Genomic DNA, 8,282 nt, shown 5'->3' with positions numbered 1-8,282 from the left:
GTTTACATGTTTTTTATCATTACATTTTCTTGTCTTTCGTATACTTTATATACTTACATGTCAGCAAATACTATATTCATAATTATAAAATATGAACAAACGCACGCAAAACGCTGTTATGTCCTCACTTTTCCTTCCAAATGTACGGGGCCGCTGTTGGTCGTGAGATCTCTTGATTTGAAGCAGGCAACGTCCATATAAGCACACAAGTTTGGCTGCAGAGAGCTGGACCTTAACATGCAACAACCTCCACATCCCTCTGAGCACTACTCTGGCTTGTAATCCTGAGAACATAATAATTATATTACCAACAAGCAGCAGGTCTAACCAGCATGTTCTGCATATACTTAGCGTGATGTCCGGCCGGGTGCATCTAATTGTGTTCCCATGTACATGCTGTGTCGATGCACGGAACGATGCAAATATGCTTGGCTCCAGATGCATGCGGCAGCCAAACGTGGATGGTCTAGCCGTACGTTACGTCTAGGCGACTGTGACCAACGGACAAGCAAAGCATGCAAGAGGACGGCGACATGGTGGGTAAGCTGGGGCTATCGAGCTCGTAGCTAGCGCATGAAATGCTCGGAATCTCCGGGACCTTACATCACAGATAGAAACTATAAAGCAAAGCGGTGCACCTCATTGAAAGCAGCACGAAATTTGATGCAAATCGATGGTGGCAATTAAGGGCACTGTGTAATTTTGAGGAGTTAAGTGGTCATATATTAAAATCCCACGATAGCCTCATAGCCATGTGCTAGCTTCACCGTCATGGCGTTGAGCAGCGAGGAGAATGAAATCTTGGGTAGGAGCGCAGCAAGCACCGAGGCGGCGGGGGAGGCCGTGGAAGGCCTAGTCCTGCAGAGGTCGATTTCTTCTTTGATTTGGGGAGGATGAATAACATGACCGGTTTACAGGTTGAATTCACTGAGTTAATGGAGTTTCATCGCCTGGCAACAAGGATTGCATTGTTAAATTACCCCTTTTTAAGTCTCTACGGAGACATCCGATAAAAAATTACCCCCTTTTAAGTGGATTTCAGATACACGCAATCTTTCCATTGGAAGGAGTACCGGAAGACTTCTCGGAGCAAATATGGTGATCATATAAGGATCCACATATAATGTATGATACGTCTAATCTTTTGAAGCGTACCGCAAGACAAAGGACACATACAATCAGCTCCGTAAAGAAACAAAAAAAAAGTATAAATACCTTGGAAGGACAGAGCAGGGTCAAGGTCGATCGGAGCATGGGAAGACGAGAAGAACCTCTACTTGAAGTTTGAATCAGTAGCACTATTAAGGGTGATCCAATTTTTGAGACGTCTAAAATTTAAAAAAAAAATCAGAAGATGACTATAAGTCATTGGATCAGCATCTAGTGGCTCACAAGTCGTCTTCAACCTTATGCCTGACGCACACGCCTGTCCCGCCCTATCTCATCAAGTCATCGTACCCGCACCTTTCGCTCGTCTGTAGCCGTCTCTGACAACATTCTCATGGCTAGATCCACCTCCGTCACCTTCAATGTGCTAACCACTCTATTTTCACACTCCCCGTTGTCAACTTCGTCCATCGTTCGCTTACCGCATGTTGCCGGTGGCACCGGCGCCACCACCGTCACCTCACTATGCCGCCAATCACTAGTCCAACCGTCGCCCCCACCTCTAAATCTAGCACCCCGAATCACCTACTGAAAATCCCTCTCTCCTAATCCGATGATGGCGTATTCATACAGATATCTGAAATCTTTCGATGCTTAAGATGTAAAAAGTGTGCACTATTAAACACATTACAACGGCAATTGACTAACATAGGTCGTGTTAAAATTATGAATGGCCCAAGACACTATTTTGTTTTTCGGAACATAAACATGTAAAAAACCTCATAAAATCTGTCGTCCCTAGTTATTTTAAAGTTGGAGCCCTACTAAACAAACCAACCAGGCCGAAGCACAAATCGCAAGGTGATCCCATGGGTGAAGGGAGGTGGGAGACATATTTTACCGTGCGACCAGGCATAGAAAATCCTCCATCCGCTCCTCCCTCCTTCCCTTCCCACAAACCCCTTCAAAAACAAAACTACCACCAAGTCTAAAACAAATTATCCGTCCCCCCACCCGACTTCTTCTGCCCCGGCCTGCTGCTACTCGCGCCGCTGCTGCACGTCGCTGTTCAAACAAATCCGACACGAGCATGGGGGCTGCCCTTTAGCTCCCTCTTCTACACCACTAACTCAGCCCAAGACCCTGCGCCCTGCGCCGCCGTCACCTCAGCCTGCCACAGTCACCACCCCACCGGCGTGGATGTGGCCTTCCTGCAAGCACCCAAGAACGCGGTCCTTCCGCTACCCGTCCGCCGCCGCCAAGACCATCGCGTCCCTCTTCCTCGACTCCGCCGAGTCGTCCTTCGCCAACTCCTCGGCGCGCACGCACCACGTCGACTGCGCGTCCAACAGCCTGTCCACCGAGTCCGATGCCTCCGCGGCCGCGGCCGCCGACGACATGGCGGACTCCATCGTCCGCGGCCTCTGCTCGGACGACCGCCTCCTCTTCGAGCCGAGCGCGCCCTCCAGCTCCATCCTCGAGAGGAAGCCTCCGGCGGCCGCCGACCAGGCCGAGGCGGCGTCGTCTTTCGGCGGCGGCGTAGCGGTGACGTTCAAGTCGGCCGACCCGTACCGGGACTTCCGGGCGTCCATGGAGGAGATGGTGGCCGCGCACGGCGCGGGCGACTGGGACTGGCTCGAGAGGATGCTCGCGTGGTACCTCGGCGCCAACAGCACGGACACCCACCCCGCCATCATCACTGCGTTCGTCGACCTCGTCGTCTCCATGGCCGCCTCGGCCTCCGGCTGTGCCTGCAGCTCCTCTCGCGTCTCTTCTTTCACGCTCCCCAGTAGCGAGCCCGCCGAGAGCAGTAGCGCCGGCGGCCAATTCTCTATCGGTCTGCGGTAAATCAAATTAGCCGCTTCAGACTCATCGTCTAAGCTTCATCATCATGTGCAAGCAGGTGTGTTAGCGTCCGTTAATTTTGTTGTGTGAACTTGTAATAGCCCATGCATGATTAGTTCATGGATCATGCCTAAACTAGCTTGGTCCATGGTTCGTGTATATGTTGTGAAGTGCTACGTAGATCACTATCGAGCGAACTGTGTGTAGTGTAAAACGTACGTCAGTACCTGCTAGAGCTAACTACCGGTACGTACAAAGGCACAACGTACATGTCGACCGGCCGATCCAACAGCAAACGATGACAACGATGTGAGCGACGTGACACGGTACTTTTAACAGAAATGCGCCACTGGGGAAGAATATACACATCACGCTCGCGCCGCGCGCGCAAACGCGCACCAGCAAGTTTGGATCTGACCGGAAAGCGACGCCGTATGTATGCGCGCACATGAATCCGGAATCCCGTGGACCCGCCCGACCCGCGAACAGCTACGGCGTAGCGTGTGGGATCGGACGAACAGCGGACGCCGTAGTCTTATCAGCTGCAGCGGTGTGGCCGCCGGGCGCCGGTTGGAGACTGGCTCGTCAGATATGCCATGGTCCCCGGGCGGCTTGCACGCACGCGCCGTCGAGATCGATCGGCATCGCGAGACCGGGAACGTACAAAGCGCGCGCAGCAGGATAGGCCGGTCGACGTTGATGCGACAACGAAGCCGCAGCCCAAGCGGCATGCCCACTGGCTAGCTAGCCTACGTGCACCAGCGCGCCCCAGTTGTAGTCCGCCGGCGCGTAGCTCGCATGCACCTAGCTACACGTGCCCTGCGCCACAGGTGCTTGCTTGGTTTTGGCGCGCCGTTACTACGGTTCGGCTGCAACCTTTGCCTTACGCCATGTTGAGGTCTTGAGGACCACAGCAGATGAGACATCGATGAGCCTATGTGTACGCGTTGCAAACCGCCAAATCCTTCAACGATTTCAGGTGAAAACCGTGAAAGAAATGGAGACGACCGAGTTTTAACGGCTGGTAGTTCAATTGGATGCAAGGGGCAACTGCTTCTCTGCTCCGCCCAGAGCAGCGGCCCACCGTGTGGCAGCTGTCCGGTTTTGTCCGACGCCCTTAAGTAAGTAGTTTTAGAGCTTACTCATTTAGAAAGACTTTTAGTATTTTTACAATTTCTAACATTAATATTTAAATAAATGATGAAAAGATTTCACAAATAGACGTCTATCGTCCTTTAAAAAGGCTACAGCTCTTTCAAAAAGCGGTAAGTATATCACGGTGGTACAGATACATCTGAGAGGGCAGTTAGCGCCCGTGTTAGTGGCGGTTAGCCCACTCCGCGTGTCCACCCCTACTGTCCTCTTAGGGGTCGCGATTAGCCCAGTTTTATTATAAAAATAACAAAAATCCTAGAAGTTATCTAAGATAAAAATAACAAAAATCTCAGAAATTATTAATGTGAAGATAGAATAAATACATGTAAGTGAAATAAAAAAACTACACTAATTGTTAGATAGAATATGTACATGAGATGAGTACATAGGATTTAAATATTACTAATAGCATGTAGGCTATATCTAAGATACATATACAACTTAGGTAATAGATTAAAAATGATATAACCACCTTGAATTCAACAAGTATAAAATTTAGTAGCACATATATTATGGACGAAATGGCCCATGAAGTTATATGTGCCTTATCTCCCGTTCTATCCAATGGTAATCATATTCTGAAGATTTTGGTTTACGTGGTGCCAGTATACCCATCGTCTACCCGTCGTTAGAGGATCCATAACAGCGTGGTGTTCTCTGAGGAGTAAGCACGAAGTAATCATCATCGGAACCAACCCCTTCGGTTGTGACGGAAGTGGTAAAAGCACGTCCTCTTGTGGTTGTTGTCGAATGACCACCTCTTTCACGGTGGCTCGAACCATTGCCTCATGAAGGTCTCGAATGACCACATTTGCGGCTTCAGTTATGTCTGGTTAGGTAGCTATCACCGAAGAGTAGATGCAGCCCTAAAAAATTCTCGATGGGTTTGTTCAGTAACTCTTCATCACGAGGGAATACCTAGTACATAAAAAGAGCATACGGAAATATAAATGTACCTTAGAAGTGCAACATAACAATAACTGGTACATGTAATAACAATGAACATACCTTAATGTGTACTGCTTAGGGTGCATAAATATTGTGTGTGCTCGCTTGCTAAAACACTTTGCTATGTCAGCTAGTTCGCACACTCTGATATATCTCTAACGGCACTCTAACAAGTGAGTCTTTAGGTCTATAGAGGTCACAGAGCTTACAGTTTGCCGTCACTCCTCTGTGGTGAAACAGGGAAAGTGGATCATGGTATGCCATTTTGATAGCACTTTGTTCAGGTTTTCATCCTTGAACACATCACCACCTTTTGTCTGGGTCTCCCTCATAATCTATAGGGATATCATTGAGAATTTAGATGTCCACGAAAAATATCTGCTTGAGGAGGCGGCCATGGTTTGGTATTAGGTATCAGATGGTAGTGGTGTTTTGGAAAACTGCGATGTCATGACCTTCTCGTTGTCTCGGCCTCGCCTTTTATAAGTAAGGATCGATGGTATATGCACTAAGTGTAGATATGTAATTTAGAGGTGGTGCACGTATTGGATACCTTCCTGCAATGAGCGGTCACTAGACTATGGGTAGTTGGCAGCGTGCGGTCACATCGGTCTAAAAATGTGGCTACGAGCGGTTTCATCTGTCTGAAAAGTTGACTACGAGGGGTCGCATCTCCCTGAAAAGGTGGCAACGAGAGGTGACTTCACTCTAAGAAGCTGGTAAAGTGATGTCACATGGGATTAAAAATGCATTAATGACATGGTAAGTAGTAATATTTGAACTTGTAATACATAAAAAGCAGACATGTACGAATATGTAAGAGTAGACTTGTCGTATATGCCATTCGTCACGTAGCTGACGAAGGCAGATCATCGGAGGGAGATACGAATATGTGAGGTAAAAAAGGTTTGTAGAATAACAGTCGGTGATAATTCATTCGAGTATGGTTACATAACACAATTACACTGTCATACATCACACACATAGGGAAATTATAATTTTGCGGCGTTATGTATCATTGTTGATACAAAACGTAAGCATAACATGTTGACACACCTTAGTGAAAGTAAATAGCCAGCCTACAGTGGAGTCGCACTAGAGTCAATCCTTGGCATTGGATGCTTCTTTCTTATGCGCTTGTGTGCGGGCTTCTTTCTCACACCTCCAGTTCCGTCCTCGTCCCACTTCTTCCTTTGATCCACACATTCCTGGTCCTTGGGAGATATAAAGTAATCGATCCACTGGTGAAATGCACACACTCCCGTTGGTGACTGGATGTGATTTTTTGCCTACGGATGAAATGTGTTAGTACAAGAAGTGAACGGAAAGTAGTGTTTTCTAGGATTGATTAACTGAGAAGATTTGCTCTTTTTGGAAAGCGCATCTATGTTCAAACAACAAAAATACCGCCTCCTGAATGCATCCAAGTCAAATGAACATCGAACGCTGCATGTCTGTCGACAATGGCATTCGAGCCTCGGCATACCTTTTGGCAGTAAGCGGTTGGCGTATAGTGAATGCATTGGATGCCTTCCAGAAGCGAGGGGTTAGTGGACGCAGAGTAGTTGGCAGCATGCGGTCACATCGCTCATAAAAGGTGGTAGCATGTGGTCACATCACTCATAAAAGGCGACAGTGTGCAGTCACATCACTCATAAAAGGTGGTTTCGCTAATCTGAGAAGGCACTAGCATGTGGTTACATGCAGTACATAAAAAATAGACATGTCCGGATATATAAGACTAGTTTGTGAATCGAACATTCATCATGAAACAAACATCTAAGTTCCGAAGCAAAGATAAAATTCTACTACTCCCTCCCCCGCTATCATTGACTGTTCCCACCATCATGGTCCCATCGTCGTTGCCGCTGGTTCGCCCTCACGTGGCTCCTAGAATAGGTTGGTTGTTCGGTGGAACAACCTGCCTGGTAGATCTCGTAGCGATCACGGGAGTCGAGGCCTCCTCCTAGGTCTGCTACATCGGTAGTGGAGCAGTGGGCAACTGGAACCGTGTGATGACGTTGTAGTTCGGTGTGACCCTAAAGAAGTCCCTCACGAGGTCGAACGGGGGGGTGGGGGAGTCTGACCTAGGCCCATCCTCCTCACTCGGGTAAGACGACTGCGATGGTGCCATTGTCGTCCATTCATAATCACTAGAGAGGGGCCTGTGAACGGATGAATATATTAGATACGATATATGTGGAAATGAATGTATTAGTAAAAATGCAATGTTGTACCTATATGGTATGCAGGAGCAGCGGTAGATGGCCAGGCCTAAGTGCCGAAGTATGGTGCAAACGGTGGAGGTGCAGATGAAGACGTCCTGACTTCATCATCGTAGAAATCTACGGAAGGATGATTACATTATATATACTATTGATGGATAAGTGTGTAGGTGCAACTAATATATTTTTTGAAACTAATGCATCAGTAACAAAAGGATATCGCTAAACGCCGTGCATATGAAAAATGCATGCCTGTTGTTACCGGCCCTAGAGGCAGTGGTCGAGGTGGCGGTGTGGATGCCGGTCTCGAGGGAGGTCGTTGCACATCAGACCTCCTGGATGACTTATGTGGACCCCATTGGACCTGGAAGGAGCACCGACGACGTCTATGGTGGATCGGCATTAGGTAAGATTCAGGGCCCAGGCGGTCTTGTCGTAAACCAACTTCACAAATCCCGCAATATCCACCACACAAAGCTGAATCCCTTGCCTGGGGATCCCATGGTTCCAACCGTGTTCCTATGGATATCATATATGATATTGGCCAGCTGAAAAAAATCATGAAATGAGAATTTCAGTTCATAGCGGTTCATATGGAATTATACGATGACAAAAAGATACATTAACTAAACATACCACTATTGCAACATTCTCGTCCCAATGGCTTGGGTAGGCCTTTGTAGTCGAAGCGACGTGTAGTCGGATTATGTATTTGATTTTAGTTACCTGTGAACGCAGGGCAGAACCGTGCGAACGTTAATGAGGGAGAATGCATGGAAGTGTCCGAACTACCTCATCACACGGTGGGGTGAGTACTCCTCGACGTAGATGTCAAAGACGAGCGGCTTCTTCGTAAGTCAGTAGTCTTCTTCGCAGCCGCACAATGGAGACAGACCGAAAGGTGCACGATCTTGTATCATCAAGTGGATGTAGGGGGTCCAAACCACGTCCTCCAAACACATACGGTAGAACTATGACCTAAAAGATCGTACGTGTTATGGA

The 8,282-nt window shown here is 47.9% G+C and overlaps 1 pseudogene; it reads left to right on the top strand.

The window, feature by feature from the left end:
- Positions 1–2,120: 2,120 nt before the first annotated feature.
- On the top strand, positions 2,121–2,955 carry LOC133884097 (transcription repressor OFP13-like; annotated as a pseudogene).
- The last annotated feature ends 5,327 nt before the right edge of the window (positions 2,956–8,282 follow it).

Source organism: Phragmites australis, chromosome 11 (assembly GCF_958298935.1).
Source record: "Phragmites australis chromosome 11, lpPhrAust1.1, whole genome shotgun sequence".
NCBI lineage: Eukaryota > Viridiplantae > Streptophyta > Magnoliopsida > Poales > Poaceae > Phragmites > Phragmites australis.
The sequence above is the reverse complement of the archived record's forward strand: the minus strand, read 5'-3'. Positions and strand labels throughout refer to the sequence as shown.